The following is a 27,662-nucleotide window of genomic DNA, read 5'->3' as shown; positions in this document are numbered from 1 at the left end:
CGTGGCAGGAAGACATACAGGTGGACCTATGCACATGTTCCCCATCTCTCCCACAAGCTGTTACGTCATCTGGATTGCAACTGGAGCGACAGGCATTTATTTTGCATTTCTTCACAATCTTATAAGCTGATCCATTACTAAGTGTGACCTTAACATTGCATTGTATTGATACACAGTATATCACATTGTGCTGTTTATGGTTGCCAAAATCACTAAAGAAAAACGAAAGAAACTTATACAAAATATTTCAGGTTCCCAAAATATGAAGAGTTTTCTGCGAAATGGGTATCTGCATGCAGAAAAAGGGATGCAATCAACACGACAACAGTTAAGATGAAGTGGGTTATGTTTCCAAAGAATAAAACTTGTAAGAATTTTATACTTTACTATTAAATAATAAATTGTTATAATATTATGTAAAGCAATATTTGAATAGTAGCATTTCTACTGCAAGCTATTTAACGTCCAGTTACCTACATTTAGACATGCTTGAGAAATTCGGAAATTACTTGAAATTCTAATAAAACCTATTTCACAAAGTAAAGTATGATTCAATTAATTAATTAATTTATTAATTAGATTTAATATGACATTGGGTAATCGTGTAAAGGGGGTTAAGTCAATATTACTCACTTTTCAGGAGAGTAAAAGCAAAGTTTGTACCTCTCTCATAAATCAGGATTTAAATATTTCTACACGAAAACTGGTTGTAAATGTCAACATGTATGTTTATTTGGCTTATGATACATTCATTCATGGTATTCATCAAATGGCGCAAAGTAATTAATTAATATTATTGTGTACACACTGACATTACCCCTTTAGCACAATAAAATTGTAACTTAACCCATTTGGTTCAATCATTTTATTGAGAAAATTAGCAATATAGAAAAACATGAGATCAATCTTTGAATTATTTAAACTGACTGAATGCTACAACAATAGAAATATTATGTAAAAGTACCAATAATAATTTAATTTGACAATTATTAAAAATATTTCAACAGTTTATTTCGATGTTTTTACAAAAAATGAATCTTTTTTTTTTTCTTTGCTGGAATGAATAATGACTAAGAATATTACAACAATTTAATTATAAAGTAGAACGTGTCAACAATGCCAACCTGACAGCATTTAAAACTCTTCTGTTTCATCTTCATCTGGAAGAACATCTTGTAAATCTTCTGTCTTAAGATTTTGATAAAATTCCTAAAATATCTTTGGGATGTAAGAAAGAAGATTTTCAAAATCCTTTATTTATGCTCGGAAGGCCATCACATACGAAGAATCATATGGGCTCAGTGGTTTTACGGCCTCTACGTGGTAGCTTTCTTCCTTAGAAGAAGTCTCTTCATTCAGATCTGTTTTTACTTCACCAGGTAGTTTCTGTCGTTTTGATAACGAAACCAACGAAGCTTTTTCCACACAAAATTTTCCCTGCCTGTAGCACTGTATTCAGGAGGGCTGCAAAATCATCACTTTTAATAGTGTGTTCTTTCCGCATGTTCTAACCAGCTGACACCAGTCATAAGGGTGGTATATTTGAAACATACTTGTTTTCTTTTTCTCAATAACTGAGTGGTCCGAGTCACATCCCATGTGGGTGTGACCCAGAACCAGAAATTTGTGGTCAACTTGCTTTATTTTGCTGTTTTCCATTGTTATGAGTACAAGAAACATAGCCACCATAAGACTATTTTCATTTTAATTTTCATGTAGAACTGCAATCATAGAACAGCTATCCTAGTACTCTAGGAACATTTTCTTCCTTAAATGTCCTTAAAAGGAGAAGAACACTTCATTCTACACTCACTCAAAGGTTTGCATTCCCTTGAAGGAACAATTTTTCTTTTCTGAGTAACATTCTACACTCACGTTCTTTTTTCTCTTCCTTTCTTCTCTTGCTTTTGTAGTGATTCTTCAGGAGCTTTTCGTTTTATTCAGGCAGGTTGGGCTACAGTTTCCTCATTCAAGTCGTCAGACTATTTATTTCCATCCATGCTTTTGTCATTACAAACTACTGGCACATGCGAAGTATTACTACATACTGATGAAGCTCCTTCTGAGTCAGGAGAAGACATGTCCATATCAGGATCGATATTCGAATCATCACTATTAAGTACAGTAGTTTCCCCTAACTATGGCCCACATTTTTCACATTTTTCTTTGTATATTCAATACTATTCATCAAAATTAAGTGAAATTTTGGCTTCGGACTCTTGTAAGTGTGTATTAAATAAATATTGACATATGTGGTTGAAATTATTTAATTAAAAGTGTTAAAAAATAATAAGCATTGGTACATAGTTGTATTCTGAGTTGCCCAACTATGGTCCACTCATATATTCATGCTTGAAAGCATGAATGGACTATAGCTGGAGCTGTAATTATTCGTAAATCAATACAATAAGTTTCTAATTTAAGAGTAGAAACATAATCTAGCACAGAAATATTAAAAATAAATTAAAAGTACATGGATTCTTTTTATTAGTACCCATTGCATAAACACAATAAACAAGTGAAATCTGAAAGTCATTTTCCTCCAATAATGAACAACTACTGTATATTAAAGAACAAAAGTACAGTATCAAAATTAACTAACACAACACATTCTTAGTAAAATATTATGCACATAAATTCACTGATAATGTTTATTTACCATACTGAGAACTACATTCAGTAGGCTTATTTCGATCCTTTGAATCTCCACTTCGCTTGTAATTCTGAAATTGAAAATAGATCTCTCTTTTTCGAGACGCATTTGGGGTCTTCAATTTGTTTCATTATGTTTTTCTTTGTATAGAATAAAATGTCTTCCATTTCTCACCACCTCAGTAATTGCCGCTTCTTACCATACATGAAACAACAGCTCCATTGTTCTTCACTTTCAAAACTTTCCCTGGCCACAATTCCTCCTCATAAGTAACAACCATATAACTATAATTAATTGATTACTAGTGGAATTACTCGTGTTAATTATGTAAGATTTGTCCGGCTTACAGCTGTTTCAGTGCTTCACGCACCATCCTCAGAGCCTACTAGATCACGGCGTCATCTCTAACTTCTCTGCCTGTTAAGTGGGTGTGTTTTATTGTTGAAATGTGTTGAAGAGTGGAGTCGAATAAAACACACCCACTTACAAGGCAGAGAAGTTCGAGACGACGCCGTGATCTAGTAGGCTCTGAGGATGGTGCGTGAAGCACTGAAACAGCTGTAAGCCGGACAAATCTTACATAATTAACACGAGTAAGTCCACTAGTAATCAATTAATTATATTCAAGTGTTAAAAGTAGTGTATGCAAGATTCAAAATGGCATATAACTATGTGCTTTTAGCATTAATTTAACATATTTCGTCTTCTTTTCCACATCTGACTCACTGTCTGTAAATATGGAGAGAACACTGGAAACCTCATAATCTATGTCCAATTCAATTTCATCGCTCTCATAGTCACTTACAGGGATGGTTGTTTTCCTTCTACCCTGAAGTTTTCGTTTTACCAGACTATCATTCGTGCTAGTACCATTGATGCTGGAACAGCCTGTTTCTTTATTTACTGGACTATAATGTTAAATGGTGTTTTAGAATATACTGAAATACCGTATTTGTAGAAGTAAATAATCACATTCATCACATTTTATTAAAACAAATATTTCGAAATGAAATACAACTATGGTCCACGAAAAATTGTGGTACATAGTTGACTGACTTCTAGCCTTGAGGTTAAACATTTTTCACTCAGAGTCCTTAACCTCTGCCAGTCTAATTATTACGTGAAAGTAAACACTATATAGCTAGGTTTAATTGTACAAACAATCATGTATCTATAACTTACCAGTTCTATAGAGGAGAGCTTAATAAAACAGACAAACACAAACTGAATGATTTCGTGTCTTCACACATTCAATAGAACAATCCACACTGACCTTGTTAAGCATCCATTATCATTGCCACGAGTAATGGTAGTTGGAAGCATATATGGGGAACATAATTCTATCACAGTGGTGCCTCAAATGGCAAACACCGAACTCTTGGGGGACTAAATAGAACAAATTGCGTTTTGGACCATAGTTGGGTGCTTGGACCATAGTTATGGGAAATGACGGTATGCCTAGAAATTTCATGGGTACATCAGGTGAAGGGCTGCTACCTGAATGGGAAAAAGTTAACAAATGGGAGTTGTTACTTGAAAGAGAACAATATTCATTACTTTTTAATTGGTTATTTAAGGACGCTGTATCAGCTACGAGATTATTTAGCTTTGATGTAATTTTTTATTATGGTATGATATTTGGCATAGTACGTTCGACGATTCACCATGAATTGTCTGACAATCACCTTAAAGTAGGGGGAAAACCTCGGAAATACCTAACCAGATTGCAAACATATTGTAGCATCTACTACAGTTCTCCTGATAATACTTTGCTTTAAATTTCTCCTGTTGCCAATCATATCTCTGGACATGTCAATCAGTTAACCATAACTTCTCATAAAAATACAATTTCACCGTTCAAACAGAGTCAAGTCAATTTAACTGATTTCACACATTAACATCTGATGTGTAAAAAGAGATTTGTAAACTTGTCTCATTTGGCGCTGAACGTAACCCCTTTGTCACAAAATATGGAGCACTGCAATTCCATCACCGATGGAAGAATCATATAACCCATTTAACATGAGAAAGAAGTAATCGTGGGGAGTTAAAATCTGTACTCATCCCATTTTAACCAATTTCATACTTAACTCCCTTTACACGAGCACCCGCAATATAATACATTTTAAGAATATTTCTACTCTCCTTGTATATGAGTGTCAATTTTAGTATCTTCATTTTCAGAAAGACTGTGTTCGAAATATTTCAATGCCAAAACTTGTGAGAAGAGCATGCATATAATTTTAAAATACTCACCACAAAAATGTAGAAAGCTGAAGTTCGATGTAATTCCTACAGTAATAAATCTTGCTCCTCACAAACTAATATTATTGGAATAGTTATATTCGTGCATAACAATATAATTCTTGTAATATTTTAAATTTAGTGACAAATACATACTTTACTATTTCAGTGTCCATTGCAATTATAAAGCTCCTTTGAGTTTGATAAAAATATTATTATATTATAGAAAATGTTTTTATTTAACTTGGTTATTTAACGATGCTGTATTAACTATGAGGTTACTTAGCGTTGATGGGATTGGTGATGACGAGATTAGGCCAAAGATTCGCCATAGATTACCTAACATTCGCCTTACGGTTGGGGAAAACCTCGGAAAAAACCCAACCACGTAATCAATCCGAACGGGGATCGAACCCACACCTGAGCATAACTCTGGATCGGAAGGCAATTGCCTTAGCCATCTGAGCTATGCTGGTGGCATCTAGAACATCTCCCATTCTATAATTGTATTAAAGTATTATGTGTAATGTTTAGAATGTTTTAAATACATGAAAATAAATTGTATGATCAACAGATATTAAATGTCTCAATGACAACTCAAAACAAAATTAGCCTGTGGATCACCATGTAATGCATATTATACAGGCTCATTCTCACGATGGCACTGATGCCGCGACATTGCTGCATTGCTGTCATGACAGTGGTGTCGCATATTCACTGCTGCACTAGCGCTTCCATGACACTACTGCGAACTGTCACAATTGCATCATGAGAACAGCTTTGCAACAGCTCTGCCATGACAATGAATTAAACTCGACCACGTGTTGTGTGTTGTTGTGAGTGAATTTCGTTTTGTTAGTTTTTTTGTTATGGTTGCATTTGATATTGTAGTGCTCCTGGAATACTGTCAATAGTGACAGGCAAAATATAGAATGTCATATTAGTATAAACCATTCCTGCTGGCAGTTGGGAACAAGGATTTTCAAATAACGCCGAAAAAAGTCATATTTTACAATGTTTTGGTAAAATTGTCATTTAATAAAAATCTTCGATTTTTTTTTTTTTTTTTTTCATATTTTGCATTTTTTTTCTGTCTCTCTTTTAATATTTCTACAACTATCACTGAACCAGGCTTTCCATATAGAATACAATAGAGATGTCCATAACAGTTGAAAAATCCAAGCTATCTATTCCGCAACATTCAGGATTCTAAAACGCAAGAGAAATCACCAAGTTCCCCTCTAGGTATCATTGTCTGCCATAAATAAATGGATTTTAATATTTTAATTAAATTTCAAAACTCATGATTAACTCAAAAAGCTTAAGTGATGGAAACAATTTGTAAATGGATTTGAAATCAGGACAAAAATTTCTGTAAGAAGCAAAAATGCTCGTTTGTTTACTTGCCGTAACTCGGAAACCAGCAAATATTTTGAGTAGCAGCAGCTTTCAAAAGCAATTTCTATTATTTCTCAACATTTCTCTCACTTTGATGTCCTGTCTAACATCAAAAATAAAAAAGTTTGCCGCTAACCAACTTTTGAAGGCATAAATGTCTATTTTGAATAGATCACTTCGAAGTTAGTATTTTTTTCTCACTTTTCAAAAACGATTTTGATTTCTAATTTTTTTCTATGCTTTCCCTAGACATTGACAAATGAATCATAAAAAGTGCGATTGATTGACTATCATAGGAGCTACATCATCATAAATGTTTAATGGAATCATCTTGGTCATGGCAGGATCTTGTGTCACGGATGAGAATGCAATCCAGATGATATCACAACAACATACCCAGTAGAGGACGAGTTTTCGCATCAAAATGGATCTACCTGTAAGAAGTCTTCCCACCACGGGATAAGCTAATTGAATGCTGGTTGAGGTACACTGTTGCCAGAGAGAGACAGCGACATATTGAGAGTGACAGAGACGAAGATTACTGCTCTCTGTGTCTTATACTGCACCTTTGAGTGATATATGACTGGACTACTTCACTGGTGTAATGTTGCGAGTTACCTGACGAATAGAAAAATTCAGTAACACAGAAATGTTTGTGAGATAGGCCTATAATAAATATAAAATAACCAAGTGACGTAGCTCAACTAGATTTGCATTCAGGAGGTCCCGGGTTTAAATCCCGTGGCCAATCAATCTGATGGTTTCCCTCAGTCACAAAGTAATGACTCGCACTTTAGGAATCAATTCTATAGCCCATTTTGAGCATAAAATGTCATGTGAACATAGTTCCAATTATCAACTCTAAAGGAGTTTTGGTTGATTGAATCCTATGAAAGTAGCAGGGGTCTTGAGCAGAACTAAGAATTATCCATTTAAAATACCCAGAAATATTAATTCAAAATACTGTATTATTAACCCATTAGGGATAGAATTTTTCATCTTCATTTTTCCCACTTTTTTTTACCTAGTTTGGTACGAATACATCGTAATCTAACCAAAATAATCAGTTTTTCTATTTTTAACAATGTAGTATAATAGATACAGGCCATGATCATATGGTCATGATAGTCCTATAGATGTATATTTTATGACAACAGATATGAACGCTAAGAATACGTTTCTTTTTACATGCTTGAATCTTGCTTCGTGTGGAAGCCACAAAACATGATGCCCATAGTTAAACTTCACATTTCTTGCATTGTGTGCGACCTACACTTGAGCAGAATTTGCCTGCACATCTCCGCCTTACATTCAATGAAATTACCTTTTCGAACAGATCTCATCTCACCAACTATGTGTCCACCAGATTTCGAGGTTGAAGGGCATCTGGGACCCTTAGGGTTATTTTGCTAACACTGAAGATATGTTTGCGCAATTTCTCTTCTGAAGTCCAGATGAAAAATATTAGATCCAATCCCTTTCATGAGTAGCCGGCATTGCAGTGTCCATCATCCAGATGAATATAGGCCACCATCATTTCTTACCTCTTATTCCGATACGATATGTGCCTATATTTGCATCCATTAGGTCAGTTCCTCCCATGTATATATTGTACATTGTGATTAGACTTTGATGTTGAACTTTCTCTTTTTTTCTGAGCGTGAATACCGATCAGCTGATGTTATTGGATTGATTCCATGTACTACTGAGGCTACAGATACAACTGAATTGTTCATCCACCTTGCCAGTAACACACTTTCACAAATTATTATTGTAAGTGTAGTCACAGACAACCTGATAGCAAAATAATTCAACCATAAAGAAAAATGTGCTCACGAAAGACTAGTGTAACCATATATGGTAACTTAAGAATGTTCCTGGGTACACTGAACCAGTAAATTGTATTCCATCAAGTTTCATAACGCCATTCACTTAGGGCATGTCTAAACAAAAGGATAGGAGTGCCAATAACAATGAAAAAAAATCACTTTTCCTCTTGATTGTGTCATGTTCCTTACAAAAAGCAGCACTGTAAATCAATAATGAATAAACAAAACTTATCTGACACCAATAGAGTGAAAGAGTTATCTCCCCATTTCACGAGGCAGTTTTGCCAACATTCGGAATGAAGTCAAAACAAGTTTCATTCCCAACAATGGAAATTAGTTGGAAAATATAATTTTGGCAGCAATTGTTGTATAGCTGTAACAGTATGGTCACGCTAGTACATAATGGGTTAATCATAAAATAAACATACCTCAGTTTGGAAACAGATTTTCAAATATCACTCCTTTGAATTCAGTGCACTTGACCACACTGATGTGAATGACGCATGCATTCCCTACCTCGATATGGCTGTCCCTTTATGAAAGCAGTTGAAAATCAAGAGAACTATCTTCCCCTTCCCCCCCCCCATACTTTACATCACAGCGCAACCCTCGTTTAGTCTACATTCCAATGTTTGTATTACTATGCAAACAACTCCAAAGCCTGATTCACAGTATGGTATTTACATTTTTAAGAATAACTTTCAAACTAATGATACTCGGACCCATGTTTATATGACATTTTATGCTCAAAATGACCTATAGAACTCATTCCTAAAGTGTGGGTCATTAAACATGAATCACCCTATATATCTATGGTGTTATGGCATAAGTTGATATGTAAATTTTCTCCTCATTTTACTGGAGAGCAATTTTAAGGTTTACTCTTTCAGGAAAAAACAGGGATACATTAGAAGGAATACTGTTAAACTTACAAACTATTACTCTCCACATATATTGCAACTGTTCCCGAAAATATTCAGGCGTGTGCTGTAAAATTACACAAATCTGGCATATCAGGTTTTGCCATATCATATAAATGTTCATAATACACCAGAACAATCTGCTTCTTCTTCGTCGTGAATTTCAATTCCAAATGAACACTGACTGGTGACCAAATCATTATAGAACTGATGGCACTCCTCAGAAATCAGCGGCAATAGACTGATAAGGTCTTTCTTTTTCAAGGGACTGATAGACCATGAGAATTTGTAGTCCAGTTTAAGAGTGCCCCTACCTTTCTTGCTGCGTCTCCAGTTCATTGTCCTGAAGTCATCATTGTTTGAGATGTACTTAAACTGAAAGATGCCTAATTGCGTACCTTAACCATTTTATTTGCAACCAGTTTACTTTTGCACCATTAACATATGTACTCTTCTTAAGTCAGACCATAAGAACAGGTCTGCTTGTGTCATCTTAGCCACTTGAAGATTTCTTTCCTTTCACTGTTCGTACAAATTGGTACCATTATTGGTATATTTGTCTTCTTTTTTTGCCCTCTCAATTTTAGCATGATTTCGTCACATCACAAATGGGAATGGCCAGGCAATAGGAACTTTTGGTCAATGAGCTTTATCGTTTCACTGATACTTGCAATAAGACTCAGAATTATGGCCATGTTAACATTTATATTTTGGCTGCCACAAGTTCTGAATAAGTGATTACATGAGACACATCAGCTGGAAGATTGTTGAAGTTCTTATATAAGCAAGAGGCGATTTGGTTTGAACTCTTTCCACCTACTGCTTCGTGTCGCATATAGCATTCGGTGTGGCCGTTAGAGAAGTCTCGAATTTTTTAAGTTAAAATGTTGTCAGTAGTCTTTTATGGTAAGCAACGTCAGCAGATACAGATGGTGTGTTCAAGACTTGTTGCAGAGCAAAAACCAAAACTGTTTTGTCATTATTAATCAGAATTCTTACTTTATCGTCTTTTTTGTTCACATGTCCAAATCAGTCATTTCTTTGTGTTCATTGCATTTTTCTTTTTCAGTAATGGCATATTCTGCTTCATTTTTGGACTGGTTTATTTTGATCTGAAAGGTGTAGCAAGTTTTACAAGTGTTTACTATTGGTTTCATGAATTTATATCCAGTTTCTTTGAAAACTGTCTTTAACATCTCATTGTCACTCATACTCATTACACATTTTTTTTTATATTTAAGTGACTGAGTAGGTATAGTCCATTTGAATCACAACGGGAATAATGGCTTTCATATTTGGGGTATTTTTCAATATGGCCTCTTATTAAATTTTTTCCTTCTGTCATTTTATTTCTGAGCTCATGGCATCCACGTTATAGTCAGCAATAGGAAATGCAGTACCTGGTGACTTGTGCCAGAAGTTCCTACCTACCCTTTGGTTGTCTTGACTGTTTCTTATTAAGTGTCAACATTACTAAATAATATTTTTCACTCCTTCAACCTTCGATGAAATATCAGATGTTGCGATATTATAATCCAATGTGTATCATATAATTTAATTCTGTTATGCATAATAACAGACGTTATAATCATGGAAATATGCGTTATTAATCATTAAATTCAGCATCTATTTAAATTATCAGTATTTTCATGCATTCTCAACATTAACGGGGTAGTATAATTAGATAGTGGCGAATTTGAATGTTATATATCAGGTTTTCCCATACCATTTCCTACAGAACAAGAAATATTGAATAAGTTGGCAGAAGTTGATATGTTACATATCAGTTTTTGCCACAGCATTAACTTACAGAATAGGACATATCAATTAATGCCAGTTGCAACAGCTCAGCTAGTAATGGACGTAGACATGACATGTTTTGCCATAATGTTGTTGTTTTCTAATGCCAGGCGTTTGACAATAAAGTCATTTGACCTACTGCACTCCAATATTTTTCAAAGATATTATCATGGTCAGCCACTGAAGCACAGTTTTTGAGGTGTTTCGAATCCATTTCTTGGTTTGAGTTGCACAATGGGCAGTTATGGGACTGATATATTCCAATTCTATGCAGGTGTTTTGCCATAATGTTAAAAACAGCATTTGCAACATATCTAAACAATAAACAAATTTTGCCAAAATCAGCTTCTGCCATAACACCACAGATATATATAGTCCACACCTGTGGAGTAATAGTGTATCTGGCCGCAAAATCACGTGGCCCGGGTTTGATTCCCAGTCGGGCAAGTTACCTGGTTGAGGTTTTTTCCGAGGTTTTCCCTCAACCCAATATGAGCAAATGCTGGGTAACTTTCCATGCTGGACCCCGAACTCATTTCACCGCCATTATCACCCTCATCTCATTCAGACGCTAAATAACCTAAGATGTTGATAAAGCATCATAAAATAATCTAATTATATATATAAAGAGCGAGTGTTTGTATGTGTATATGAGGTAATCTCAGGAAGCGATTTGAATAATTCTTTCATTATTGGAGAGAGTAGTTCTTCTAGATGGACATAGGTCATATATTATTATGGTAAATCCTGAGTGAATTGAGGACTGAGCCAAATGCAGCACAAGGTAGGTTTAAAACATGTTCTTGATACAGTGCCGAAACTAAAGTTGAATGAGCGATATGTAAAATTTAAGCCTGTTTGAAGGTAATAAAATTTGTTATGAATTTTCGAAAAGAGGAGATTACATGATGTCTTCAGTGAATATTTAATATTTAACAAACATAATGAAAATGCTGATATTAAATTAATATTGCGTTATATCGATATACTTTCTTTATTGATACTTTGCTGTTATGAAATTATGGACAGAATTATTGTTGTATTACACATTTGATTTTATGTCTAGCTAATTATTCACGAAGTAGTAATAAAGCTGTAATTAAAAATTTAATAGATTTACGTAAATTGTATTTGTATAGGCCAGCCAAGTTCCGATCATTTACTGACTGCAGAAGTCCAAACTACTGAGCTCGTTGCATGTTTCCTCTTTGTAGCGATAGCAGCAACCTCATCGCCAATCGGTAATAAGAAGTTAGTGGGCCTATAACAAGTTCAGAGAATAACAATAATAATAATAATTAAAAATGTAGTTCCTTTCCAGTATTTTGCTATTTTCCAGTATTCCTAGCATTGCTATAGGCTCCTATTATTGCCTAATCATCATATAATTCCATTTTATTCATTTTTGCTGCATTCCTACATATTTTGTTACTAATAATAATAATGTTCTGTATGGTTGTGAAACTTGGACTCTCACTTCGAGAGAGGAACAGAGATTAAGGGTGTTTGAGAATAAGGTTTTTAGGAAAATATTTGGGGCTAAATGGAATGAAGTTGCACAAGAATGGAGAGTGTTACACAATGCAGAACTGTATTCTTCACCTGACATAATTAAGAACATTAAATCCAGACGTTTGAGATGGGCAGGGCATGTAGCATGTATGGGCGAGTCCAGAAATGCATATAGAGTGTTAGTTGGGAGGCCGGAGGGAAAAAGACCTTTGGGGAGGCCGAGACGTAGATGGGAGGATAATATTAAAATGGATTTGAGGGAGGTGGGAATCTGATGATGAAGACTGGATTAATTTTGTACAGAATAGGGACCGATTCTGGGCTTAGGTGAGGGCGGGAATGAACCTGCAGGTTCCTTAAAAGCCATTTGTAAGTAAGTAATAATAATAATAATAATAATAATTTAAAATATAGTTCCTTTTCAGTATTTTGATATTTTCCAGTATTCCTAGCATTGCTAAATGGCCCCTATTATTGCCTAATCATCTTATAATTCCATTTTATTCATTTTTGCTGCGGTCCTACACATTTTGTTATAATAATAATGCTAATCATCATCATCATCATCATCATTATTATTATTATTATTATTATTATTATTATTATTATTATTATTATCATGTAATCATTTAGATAACAGCTCTCCATTTCGTTCTGTTTCCTTTGCAGTAAGTTTACATGTAAGTTCACAGCATCCTATACGAGATAAACAAAGGGCAACCTGGTTAACTGGAAAGTTTCCATAATTCCATAATATTTTCCTACCTAATTATTCAGTAAGTAATAACAAAGTTGTATTTTAAAGTATAACACGTAAGTGCAGCAAAACACATGGGTATGGCTTGTCATTAATAAAATTGAAATTCAATTAAAATGAATACAAGCCATATACAATAGAAACAGAATCACAACAATAGTTCACGGCCTACTGATAAACCCAAATATCATACACATGCAATATGATATGGATGTTAAAGCGTATATAAATAAACTTATCCTTTCAACAATTCGAAAAAGGCCTTCACCGATATTTTCTACCACACTGATGTGAATTTTATTATAATTGAGAACTGAGACATGTAATCTCAGTTATATTTTGGTTTGAACAAACAATGGTTGCTGTGTTTATATTAGCTTCAAGGGCAGCACTTATCTCGCCAACCAAGAATCGCACAGATATGGGGTTTGAACAGTCATCTTGAATAAAAATAATTCTTTTTCATCACATTGACTAAAAAAAAAAAGTCCTATATGTAATAAATATTGTGCACGTAAAGAAAAAATGAAAAGGCTTCGCCACAGTGAGCCAGCCTGGTCATCAACTAGGTAACATTGCAGCACTCTCAGCGACTGATTGCAGAATAGTGGCTGCATCTAGTGCCACCCCATGTTCATAGTTCCGTGTTCACATTAGATCAGTGTTTATCGGTAAATTATTTCAGTACATAACATGGTACCTTGTGAAAACTGTTTGAGTAATTTACTTTTGAGTTGTCTCAGAAATATCAGACATAGGATTCTGAAATCTGTACGATGATAGATCATTGCACTAAAAGCAGTTTTCGTCTCTTGTTTTTGGAATCAGTAAGTAAAGATCGGAGGCCAACTGTAACTTAACTTTGAAACATACTGCATTCCGTATCCAAATTATTACAATTTATGACAATTGTAAAGACATTTGCCAATGTAAAACCTTAAGTTTCCTTTGTACAAAATACAACTGAAAAATATTGTTCTAGTTATTACTTTTCTTGTTTTATTACCATAAACAATATTTACGAAGCAAGGTGGCTCAGTCTTAAAACACTAGACATGCATTCGAAATGTCTAGTGTCAGCCAATCTAATAGGGTTTTTAATCATTGCCTCGATCAAAATAACTAGGAATCTAATCTAGTTATTTAAAAGCATAAATGTGAGATTGGTTCCCATTTCCTCTAATGCACAAGACCTCAATCCCTACTGATTGTACATGGTGGACATGTTTACATATTCATTCATTCATTCATTCATTCATTCATTCATAGTGTTCTGCCCAAGGGCAGGTCTTTCACTGCAAATCCAGCATTCTCCAATCTTTCCTATTTTCTGCCTTCCTCTTTGTCTCCTCATATGATCCATATATTTTAATATCATCTGATATCTTCTTCTGCCCTGAACTCTTCTCTCATTCACCATCCCTTCCAGTGCATCCTTCAGAAGGTAGTTTCTTCTCAACCAGAAACTGGTCAGTTTCAGCATAATTTTTTCTTCATATACTCTTTCCAACACAGCTTCGTTTCTTATTCTGTCTGTCCACTTCACATTCTCCATCCTTCTCCATATCCACATTTCAAATGCTTCTAGTCGCTTCTCTTCACTTGGTCGTAATGTCCAAGTTTCTGCCCCATATGATGCTACACTCCACACAAAGCACTTCACCAGTGTCTTCCTTAGTTCTTTCTCCAGAGGTCCGCAGAAGATGCTCCTTTTTCTAATAAAAGCTTTCTTTGCCATTGCCATTCTCCTTTTGACTTCTTGGCAGCAGCTCATGTTACTGCTTATAATATACCCCAAGTATTTGAAGGTGTCCACTTGCCCTAGTACCTCATTTAGAATTTGCAAGATTACCTTCTTCACTTTTCTTCCTATGGCCATGGTCTTCGTCTTGGTGGCATTTATCTTCATTCCATACTGCTCACAGCTGTCATTTAGCAGTTTGCAGATATGGACATTAAATATTATAGTGATTCGCAGACCTGCCCATAGAGTGCATACATGCAGCATATCAAACTATGTTGAGAGGTGCGCAGTGACCTTGCATTTAAAGTGAATATAAGTAAAAAAAAAAGTCCATAGTAAAAAAAAAAACAAAATAAGAACATGAATGAAATATCACGATAAAGTGAATATATTATGTCCTAATTATTTTAAAATTAATACATGTATTATGTCCTTAAAATGCTGCAGATTCTCACATGGTGGTGATACAGGTCCAGAATCCATGAGTCAAGGTGCCTTAAAAATGGAAGTACTATACTGATCGAATTTTTAGAAATTCATTTTCTCCTAGATTTGTAACTGCCTTATATGTAAACAGCAATTGCAATAATGCAAATGGTTCAGTTGAAGTTAAAATGGTTTCAATCTGTTGCTTGATGTACCGGTACTTTTATTCAAGATGAATTTTGTACATTTATTAATATGATATTCCATGACATTTTATTACATTACATACCAATCTTTTATACTGTTGATATCGGTATTTATATTCAAATAATGAAGTATTTGGTGATAGTTGTAAAGATATAAGAATGTCGAAATCCTTTAACATTAATTAAAATGAAGGCTCTAAATATAAATTTTATTTTCGACCTGAGGGTTACACATCTGTAACATATGTGGAGAAATTGCATAGAAATTTCTATATTCTGTACCATTCACAATATAACATAATGATTACGGTTGTTGTAGTGATATATTTTTCTATTGCTTCTTTTCATTATATTGAAAGGATGAAAACATCTGTAGCCCGTGTTCCTATATCAATTCCTCTCTGTGTCTGTCCATAATAGTATTTGTCAATAGAACTATAGAACTGAAAGTTTAATCCAAATAGCTGCATTATGTACACTGAGATTGTTTAAAATTAAAATGTACTGGTCGGCTAGGGATTGCATTGGGTAATGACTTAGGAGTATGTAAAATATTACTAGATGCTATTTTCAACTAAACTGAGGGATAAACAAAAAATTATTTCAACACACTTTTCTTCTGTGTTCAGGGTCTAGAATTGTATGGCTGTTTTGAGAACAATTTATCAGGACTAGTGCTAATTGTACAGTATCTAAGGTTTAAATATAACATGTACATATAGTTATATAGAGAGGGACTATAAAAAGACAAACTTAAATCACGGGAAGTATTACTTTGGTATGGGCTAGATTTAATGGTGTGACAACTGGGGTTCAAATTCCAAATTAGTACAAATCCATGACAGACATCAGGTTGAAAATAATGACCTCAAACATAACATTGTGCTGTCTTAAATTTGTGAATATTTTATTGCCTGCAGTTGGGAGAGCAGGAAGTCAGCCGGCAGCAGAATAATGTGAAGTTTCCTCACAAAATGAGAATAGTGCTGCTGCTGCTCATTCATAAATTATTTCCTGAAGGCCTACAATTTATCACAAGCATGATGAAATTATGGTTATAAATTCATTATTTAAGATGTATGCTATTGAACGACACACTTGGGCACTTGTCAGAAACTTCATTGAACTTGGGTGTTTAATCACTTCAATTAATTTTCCATGCAATTGTCACCGCTTAATTTATAACCTTGTCTTGTTTTCTTTCCCTTTTTCTTCCTTGAAAGAATACATCAAACACTCAATTATTTGATTGTATTCAGTTCTGTCACTTTGTACATCGTGACTGACTTCTATCATTCATGGTTCATCTTTATTCACTGTAATATTTATTTAATGGCCGGAGGGAAAAAGACGTTTGGGGAAGACGAGACGTAGATGGGAGGATAATATAAAAATGGATTTGAGGGAGGTGGGATACGTTGGTAGAGACTGGATTAATCTTACTCACAACAGGGACCGATGGCGGGCTATGTGAGGGTGGCAATGAACCTCAGGGTTCCTTGAAAGCCTTTTGTAAGTAAGTAAATAAGTAATATTTATTTAATATTTCTTTTGTGTAGTTGTTGAAGATAACAAAATATCGTAACAATTTAACATATTCTCTTTACATTTTATTGTTCTGTAGTAAGTATTTTGTGATTTTACATGCTTTTTTCCAAAAAAAAATGTATACTACTATGTACTACTGGATTGACTATCCAGGTTTTAAATAATTATTCTAACACTTCAAGTGATAAACTTCTTTCAGAATTACAAGTAATAATCTTGTTTAAATAATCAAACTATATGTTATAAAAACAGAATATATAATATATGTTTATTTGATCAAAATTAATCTGTATGTTTCCTTAATATTATCTGCCATCATCGGTAGGCGGATTCATTCCCATCTTACTTGCAAAGTTGCTTTCATCTAGTAAGTAGCCTATGTTCTTGGGCACTCTGTTTTATTGGCACTGTAAGAATGGAAACTCGTATGATGTGTAAAATTGTTGATATCATAGACTCTGAAATTGCAATGAAGTCTTGTAATGTTGTATTTAGAACCAACTGTAAGTACATTTCACTCGTAGTATGAGATTTCAGAATATATCAACACTCGGATATTTCTTTTGGGTAAAACCTCTTGAATTAATTATAGGCCTATATCGTGGGCTTACAAGGAAAAGGTGTTAAAGTCCAAAAAGATATTATTGAGATAAATCAGCTTGAAAGTTTCGATGTTTGTGAAAAATGTGATTTTGCATTTAAACAAAATATGTATACTCCTTCTTGTTCAATAATACATGTATTAAGCTACATACTAGCACATTTTGCAGATGGAATTATGGTTTTAACACCACTAGGACTGAATTGAATGAAGCTATATGTTCACAGATTTTGAACTTCGTGATATAAATTGTGCGTTAAATGATCGTTCCTTCTTACAGGCTAAATCTCAAGCATTTTAACAGTCATATTCAGAATCATCCACATCAGGTTCTGAACCTTGTCAACTGCAGTGTCACATGTTGGCAGATTGTTGGACCATGCCATGCAACTCTTCATGGATGATACTTGCTTGACAGAGTTTTAGAAGATTATTCTCCTTTGCTGAGTTTTTTGGCAGTGAATTTGAGTATTCTGCTGGTAGTTGTTTTAGACAAACTAGTGGTCGTCCCTCTCCACGAATTTTGAATGCTCAGCATTCATCAGAATGCCCACACTTGTATAGCAGAACCCAAGGTGTGTTATTTCATATAATTGAAAGACTTTATTTTGAGCCAATTAACAACATCACCATTCCAGAGTTTGCCAGTCATGTATCAGGAGCAAGGCAATTCTGACGGCTTTCCAACACAAGAACATAAGAACAGTGGCCATTGTCAAGATTCTTATGATTCCTCCTCCTTTCTAGGGTGCTCCTGATGACACAATGGAAAATGAAGTCTTTCTGTATTTTATAATTGCCCAACTTCCAATAGCTTGAACAAACCTTCTTTATCCTCTCTTCAGAAATGTTTCCAGTGCACTTAAATCTACACACATTACAATTTGCAGGTTTAGGAATTTGGCATCCTGTGATTTTTTTATTTTATGTGGCAATCCATTCCTACGTTTATTTATTATTTCTTTCCACATTGTGTTTCTATTTGCTTGGATTTCTTTCTCTCCATCTACTTTCATTTTCTTGAGTTGGTTTCCCAGTTGTCGCATATTTTTCATTACCTTCTGAATCCTAGAGTTAAGATGTAAAGAGGATCTAAATCTGCAATATCACTTCCAAAAGATTGTTCATTTCCTCCAACACAACATCTTGTGACTGATGAGGTTACTGTTGGTAAAGGATCATTTTCTTTACTGAATCCTGAAAAATAATTTTTGTTATAAAGTAAATAATCCTTTAATAATATGTAACACTATCTCTAATTGCTATCATGTTTATTCTAGATGTTATGTATTATTCAATTTATTTCACCTGCCTACAGTTCCACTCACTCAAGACTGAGTAATTGTATAACTTTTGGTTACACTTTTTTCACAGTTCTTACTGGACCCTAAAACAAGATTTTAAAAAATGCTTAGTAGTACATCATAAAAATAGTAATTTAGTATCAAAATATTAAAGTAATTACAATACTTATTTGGTTTTGTCTATCATGTATGTTTTAAGAAGAGTCACTTACCTGCACACACTTCAGCATTTTATGCACAGCTAAATGCAACAACTTCCCTCCACTTGTTATATAATCATTCATCTTTATGAGAAAAGCATATGCAATCACAATGTTAATCAATAGCACAGATCACTGTGCCTGATCAGGTTATGGGCTAAAATCATTCTGTCTGTACAGAAATTCTAAAATCGGTATTAAAGTGTACAGGAAAAAGGTATTAAATGCACTTAATTCTCTTTTATGCCATCTTAGCATTATAAACAGGTTGTTACTACAACGAAGATCGTGCGTAATTGGCTTATTATAGCATGCGTACCGATAAAAGCAATTATGTATTTGGTATGATGTAATACCAGAATGCTTAATATCTTGGGTATCGCTTCTATGCATAACGTAACAAGAAATGAAATGCAGGACAGAAGGTAATGTATCATTTATTTCCAATCTTTAACAATTTTGTATCACTTTTGTAATATCACATAAAACAGTTCTGTGGTTCAGAGAAACTATATTAACAAAATAAAGGAACATTTGTAACATAACCTGCAAGATCATTCATTCCTCTTTACTCAGTGTCAATGCCAGGCTCAACTAATCGATACGAACATATGAAGACAATTTGTCAGCTATGGATCCAGAATTGAATTTTTTTCATAATCTTTCCTACAATTTATAATGCTAACATGCCATAAAGTGTTGTATCCAATTCGTGGACAATCTTATTATGACATTCGTGAAAATTGTCACTCAAACATTCACTCGTGCCATAATCATCAAGATTATCTATCCACTGGTCGCATAAATAATAAACATTTTGTTTGTAATGGACTTGGTAATTTGTGAAGATTACATTAATAAGGAACAATAAGAGCTAACATATAGTTTGTTTTCCCTGTAGACAGAGCACAATTTGTTTTACTTTTACTCATTACCATTAATAACTCATTTTTCTCATTTTTGGGCTTAATATCTTTTCCTTGTAAGTCTACGATATATAATTTTGCAAAAATTTCCAATACAAATTGATCTTGACGAAGTGCAGTCATATTTATAAGATGACATAATATCTATTGTAATTTTCCGCCTCATTTAAGGTTATATGTTTGAAAAGTATTTTTAATTCAAGACGTTCTTAGGCTTCCAGCCAGGTAACAAGTTGTGATCCACTGACGTTTCGAGGATGTTCACCTTCTTCGTCTTCAGGGTTAACTGATAAATAGGGGGATATCTTGCTCCTTATTTATAGTGCCAGGGGGGGTGGTCAGCCGAGGAGCTGGGTACTGATTGGGTGCAGACTGTGGCATTAACACGGCAATGTGTTGCCTTGTGTTGTGCAGGGCGGCCACCATATGAGTATTGAGATCAGTCAGCTGCCCTGCACAACACAAGGCAACGCATCGGCCATGATTACACAGCGGTCTGCAACTTATAGAACACAGAAAGCCAATCAGTGCTCAGCTCCTCCTAGCACTATAAATAAGGAGCAAGATATCCCCCTAATTATCAGTTAACTTTGAAGACGAGGAAGATGAACATCCTTGAAGCGTCTGTGTATCACCAACTTGTTACCTGCCTGGAAGCCCGAGAATGTTTTGAATTATCATGTCGCCAGGAAAGCTTCAGTAGTTACTTTGTATTTTTAATTGTTTTATATAGATACGTAATTGCATTATTCAAGATCATTTCTCCCCTCTAAATTCACACATACTTACAGATATGATAATATATTTTATAGGAGAATGTTTAAAATTATTATTTTATAAATAATTTGTGGTAAAGCTTGACTGCATACAATATTAGAAAGGACCTGAATATAATACATAGCACCAGCTGTTGAAAGAGAAGAAGAATAAAAATTTGCATTTAGCGCAACTTGGCCTAATATAATAATACTTCCTATGTTCGCTATTAGCCTGTAAGAAGTACAGTAATTTTTAACTATTCATTGTGTATTAACATATGACCCATTGTACCAATGAGTTGACGTTTTGTATATGGTACACAATTGCTTCTTTATTCATTGTAATATTAATGAGGATAATTTCTTAGGTGCATATTAGGAATAATTTGAAATTTGTTGGAGAAGGATATTCTACAGCAAGATTTATTGTGCCAGGATGTAAATGTATAGATTACTGCTAATGTTAATTATAAGAATAGGTCCTTCAGAGTATTGAAAGATTGACTTGATATGTATCATAGCTTTCTTCTGCACTGGACCTTGACAAACAGGGACCAAAGTAATGTACCGTAAGTTTAATCAAATCATAGCAGGCCCATAATCCAGCATTATAGAAAGTTATTAACGGTTTCGTTGTGGAAGTGTACTTTCAGAACTTCAGGCACTTCTATTGAGAGCTACTGAAGCAAGAGTTTGAGACCTAATACGAAATATCTATGGTTATGATTTCGTTCATTATAATCATGATGATTTGGGTTCATCTAGTGAGGAATACATTACACAATTCCATCCAAATCATTAAAATTATTTTATTGTTAGCATTTCACTAAATACATATTAGGAAAATAAAATGTTATCATTAAAATTAGAATATTAGTGTAACATGATGCAACAAAATATTGCCTTAGGATGATGTACAGTGAACATATTCGCGCAGGGGAGTGTGTGTGTGTGCGTGCGTGCGTGCGTGCCAATAGTTTACACATCGACATAGAATAATACAGATTTCTATCATTTAAGTATTGCAGATAAAAACAAATGATCCCAACCTCAAGAGTTAAGGAAAAAATTAAGGACTACAGAAAAATTCTTCTTCTTCTTCTTGACTTGTTCATTTAGACTACTGATTAGCAAATTTTTATTGCCTTTCCTGCTCCAATTTTTATATTTACGTTTGCAGTAAGTCACAGAAAATGATGATTCAATGGTTTCCAAATAATTTTAAATGAAAAGTTGTTCGTAATGGAAATTATGTCTCAATTTATCAGCAGCTCTTGTTAAAGGCAGATTTCAATAAAAATACTTTTTTCTGTTATGAACAAACACTACAGACTTTTAAATTAAAAATATTTTAGTTCTGAATTATTCTTTGTGAGTTCACTGTAGGACTTCCTCTAAAAGGTGACGTATTAAATATAATAATAAAAAAAAAAACTTTGATTCTAGTTTCATATCCATCTATCTCCGACTGACAGTGCACAACACGGATATGAAATCTGCTGAGGAAATAATTTATTCTACAAGTTCTGCTTCCTTAACACCCCATTTTAGAATAAAACCACTACATGATTCGCATTATATGAAAAACAGTTACATTTAAGCAGTCCTAAAGCAAGAGCTAAGCATTGGTTTTAAATTAAGTCCTATAATTTATTTTTTTTTATTATGTTGCAGTGAAGTTTTGTAATGTTTGTGCATTAACAATATTATTGTATAGGTTAACGACTTGTAATTTAGGATTGAGTACTTGGTGTATATTTTTCTTGAATTTTGTTACTCCACCTCATAACTTGAATTGAATCGATGAAATAATAATTCACAGTATTCATGGAGTAATAATAATAATAATAATAATAATAATAATAATTTTATTATTATTATAAAATTATTATTATTATTATTATTATTATTATTATTATTCATTGTTTGGTACACTTTTTTAACACTTGTAACGGGTGACACAGGGGAGTGTCCTCATTTGTGAATGAACAGTAAAAAGTTAATTTTTCACCAAACTTTATTATTTTGGTTTTAACATGTGTGTGAAATTAAGCCATTTATTTTACATAACTAAAATCACATCTTGAAGGTGATGTTCATCTTTCTTGATGCAGTTTTCAAGTCGAGATGTGAATCTGCCCCATACACGTTCCAGTCTCTCCTGATTGATCTGCAGCACCTCTATACGAATAGCTATCTTCAATTCGTCTAATGAACGGGGTTTGCGAAGTAAACTTGCCCCTTTAGTTATCCCCACAGAAACAAGTCGCACATACTCAGATCGGGAGATCGAGGAGGCCAAGGCACATCTCAGAACCTGGAAATCAAATGACCAAGATACAATCCCCGCAGGATGATCATTGAATTTCTGACTGTGTGGACTGTTGTCCCGTCCTGTTGGAACCACACATGTTGTTCCAAGTTCAACATCTGGAGTTCTGACAGAAAAAAGGTGTTTATCATGTGCATGTAACGATTGGAATTCACGTTACTCCTACACCCTCCTCTTAAAAAAAATAGGGCCCAATAACGTAATGCCTGGAAATCACGCACCACACTATCACATGGAGTCAATACAGAGGTCCTTCATGCAATTGTCCAGTATCTGAAGTTTGGTTGATGAACCCATTTAGATGGAAATGCGCCTCGGGTTCATCGTGAAAAAGAACCTGCATTCATGCAGCAAAATATTCCCCCTGGCTATAATCTTGTTGCGAGTAATTGTTGCACACAGTCTTGTACAGATGGAATTTCAGATCGGTTTTAAAAATTCTGAACCCATTTTAAGATGGTTTTGTGTGTTGGGAATGTTCCATGCCGCCCAACGTTGAAATGATGGCGGAATAACCTCTGAGCTGCAACCACTGAGTCACCGTTTCTCACATATGCATTGTACGTGAATGTGCGATGTTCCACTGACCACGGCTCCATTGTAACTGAAATGGCAAACCTGACGGAAGTTAATGCTTACTCCCACTCCTTTCACGTTACTTCCTTCATGAGTACAGTCCCATAAAAAATGAGTATACTCTCCTGTGTCATCCTGTATAATCAGTGATTAACAATAACTTCTTTACTGTGTTAATCAGTTATTATTATTATTATTATTATTATTATTATTATTATTATTATTATTATCTAAGAACTAGCAAAAACTGGGTAAAATTAGATGCTGAAGAAGAGATTATAAACATGCTACTATTATGAGATAAACTAAGATCGTTGGGAAACATTGTAATATTTTTCTTTGTATTTTGTATTTGTTAGAAGTTACTCGACAGTTGTTGTGCCAAGGAATATTCATTAGTATTATTAGTATTCATTTCATAGATTTAACACATTTAACACTATTGTTAATATATGTATATATTTCAAATAATTGTAGTACATTAATTTACATATATTAATATTCGTTACAAGACATTGAAAAACTCTTACACTACCAGTTGCATACAGATAAATTACAAAGAAGTGAAGAAACATTTGTTCCTGAATCGTTTATGAAACTATTTATTGTGATTGCTTCACTTCTCCTCTGCTTCAACACAGCTTTTAAAGCATATAAGTGGTCAGAGTGTTTAGTTTTGTAACAAGTATTTTAATTACATGATGTGAGCAGTGTGGCATTCTTTGAGTTAGAGGAAACTCGAGTTGCTCAACTACTATCAGTATATCCCTCATTGTACATTGTTTTTAAACTCGTAAGAAAAAATAAAGACAACATACCATTTAATTTTTGTGTTTAAACTGTGTTAGAGAACAGTGAATGAACACTGCTCATTTCACGTTAAATGAAATCTTGGAAAACTAAAAGTAAACTTTACAACCTAATTTTAATTAAATATTCAGAGAACACAGATAATAAGATACGTTTATTTCAAAATAAATTTAAAAAAAAGACAAATATTTCTGTACTCCCATTTCAATTGAATATTCTAGAGAACGAAAACAATAATTATGCTTATTTCACGTTATAAAAACAAAATTAAAAATGATATTTTTAAACTCTTTCGATTTAATTTTAAATTAAATATTCCGTGAACACAGGCAATAAGAAAAGCTTATCTTACGTTATTACAAAATAACTTAATGGTTAGAAAAAACACCGTTTGTCATACTGCAACCATTTTCTTCAGACAATTAGAAATAGTTCGTTCCCACTGTCATTTTTAAAGTGGTAACTGGTAAACTTACATACAAGGAATTAAATTTCCCGAGATGTCTTTAAAATCAATTGTGTGTGTGTTATGTTTACATTTCTCGTTTTCTCACCCATCATCTCGAGCACACCAGCTGTTCAGGGTATCTGGCCTATGACACATATATCTTAGAAAAGCAGAGAACTACAGTATGATCTGGTACATTGATTTTCAAAAACCTTCTACATAGTTGTGTAAAGTAAAATTTATAAATATGTTATTGCTTCATAAGTCATTAAACCCACTGTCTCAAGCTTGGGTGTGATTCTCACTCGGTGGTACATATTGTCTTATTTAATCACGATCGTGGTACATCTTTACTCTGGATATATTGTGGTCAAGACTCAAGACAAAATGAGTCATTCATTCCTTTGTGCATTTAAGTTCTCTTAATGGCCACTTGAGTTCTTTTAAATGAGGCTTTGAATTTGTACAAGTTAGTAGTGGGTCTAGACTCTAATCATGTTCGTTACAATAGCACTTCTGCTTGAATTAGTTAATTTTTTCTGTTACATTGTTGATCACATATTTGCTTCTTGAACACACAAACCATTGTTTTAATGTTTCATGTTGATAAATTGCACCGCAGTGAAATGTTTGAACTACTGGAAAATATAAATGTAATAGGTGTTCAAATGTCACATTTTTGTCAGACACTAATTTTGCAACTTCCCAAAATTCTTTCTATATAATATAGCCATGCCAAAATTTACCAGCAAGATGTCTTTGTGACAGTGAAATTAGTCAAGTACAGTTCATTGAAGGCATTTCTGTAGCTGTATACACAAGCTCGCATCATAAAATAGTAAACTTTTAATCCAATGAAAAGTAGTAATAAATTAATATAGGTGAAATATTCCATATTTTCCTCTGCTGTCAGTATTTGAGAAGTGTGTTAAGTATAAGTATTTTCTGTCAGAATTTCTTTCGTAAGAGAGCTGTAGTTATCTGAAAAGTAGGAAGTCTCGTTACTTCCATTTCGATTTATTTACTTTTCAATGGAATTGTATTTTTTCTGTATGCAACTTCTAGAAAAGTTGTTGTCAAATAAGTAGACCATGGAACTTTATGCACTAAAAAGCCTTAAAATATGCATGCAACTATGTAGTAAAAACAGTTGAAAAATGCGCTAAAGACTGAAATATATGTAGTAAAAATACATTTTAGAGGTCTAATAATAAAATGTAATAAATTAAAACAATTTGAAGTAATAAGTGTCAAGAAGCTATATAGCACAGAAGACGATTTTGCCATCAGTAGGAAAACATTTGTCTTCAGAAACCAGTTTCTTCAATAAATATTTTCTGCTACTTTTTTCTTTCAGCATGTCGGTGATTAAACTTGTAAGCAGATCGATCATGCATTGGATCTTCGCTTGATTGTGCAGTAAAACTTGTTGAAATGAAAATTTACACTCCACGAGACTTCATTGTCGCAGGTGTTCAAATAGGTCTACATTGGGTTTTCTTTCTGTGAAATCAGAGTGCACTAGCAGCATTATCTTCACAGCAATTTCACGACCTCAACAACACATGACTTTATTGTTGCTAGTGTCTAAATACATTCATTTTTGCTTCAACAAAGTCAGAGTAACAGTCTGAATGACATCTAGGCAACTCGTATTTTCACTCTTGCTCCTGAAAAATTACACTTACATGGATAATATGTACACAGAGTAGCAGCTAGATAGTGGAAAACAATCCAACTTATAAACTAGGGCATTTACTCATTGGCATCAGAGCAATTTCATGTCCTCAGTAGTAATTAAATAATTGTTGGTTTTATTTCTCACATAATTTTTATATTTCTTGAAAATTATTCTTATTTTTATCAGAGAGAAATTTTGAAAATAAATAATGAATCTGGCAAAACCAGGAAAAATATTAATATATGCATTTAAATATGAAAAATAAAATTGGCTTCATTCAAATGTAGAAACCATGATGTGCAAAGATCCACTTCTACATTTCAATATGACAAATCAATCAAAACATGCAATTGCATGAAGTTCCACGGTCTTCTTATAACAATCTCATCTTTATATATGGCAAATGAAAATTGAAGGAAAAGTTGTACAAGAAAAAGTCGAATAATATATTTAGAAGCTTCAAAAGATAGAGATGATGTTGGTATATGAAGATGCAGTCACTAAAATGATATTTGTTACGGATAACATCTTCCAATACTAATACTTTCCATTAAGCGAGAATTGTCCTTTATTGTATCTAATTTTTCATACCTATTCATTTTTGGGATGTTTGATATCTCACATTAATTTGTTATTATTAATTTGTTAATATAATGTACTTTTTGGTTGTGTATTGACTATAATACTGAGATTATAACAGTTTATTAATAAAAACAATTTAAATAAAATTAACAACTCTTGTACCTTACATATTTCAACTAATCAAAGTCAATATTTTCCAGACTAAGACCATTTAATTGCAAAAGAATTCTCCACCCCTTCCAAAATAGAACAGATATTTTAGTAACAATGCAGAAGGAATGTAATGAGTTCAGGACTCTCAGCCAGATTCTTTTGTGAATACTGAATCAACATTTATATTCTAAGATGGAAGAGAGTTGGAAGAAGAGCAATTTGGCTTCAGGAAGGAAAAAGGTACGAGAAATGCA

General features: G+C 33.7%; 1 protein-coding gene across 3 annotated transcripts in view; it reads left to right on the top strand.

Moving 5' to 3' along the window:
* Vinc (vinculin) overlaps positions 1-27,408 on the top strand; it is a 299,829-nt gene extending 272,421 nt beyond the window's left edge. For 2 of the 3 annotated variants that reach the window (XM_069838599.1, XM_069838600.1), the window contains exon 26: positions 252-27,408. The gene's annotated coding sequence lies outside the window, so the exon portion shown is untranslated. The remainder of the gene's footprint in view (positions 1-251) is intronic. The other variant, XR_011334655.1, reaches the window with a different exon arrangement.
* Positions 27,409-27,662: the final 254 nt, after the last annotated feature.

Source organism: Periplaneta americana, chromosome 10 (genome assembly GCF_040183065.1).
Source record: "Periplaneta americana isolate PAMFEO1 chromosome 10, P.americana_PAMFEO1_priV1, whole genome shotgun sequence".
NCBI lineage: Eukaryota > Metazoa > Arthropoda > Insecta > Blattodea > Blattidae > Periplaneta > Periplaneta americana.
The sequence above is the reverse complement of the archived record's forward strand: the minus strand, read 5'-3'. Positions and strand labels throughout refer to the sequence as shown.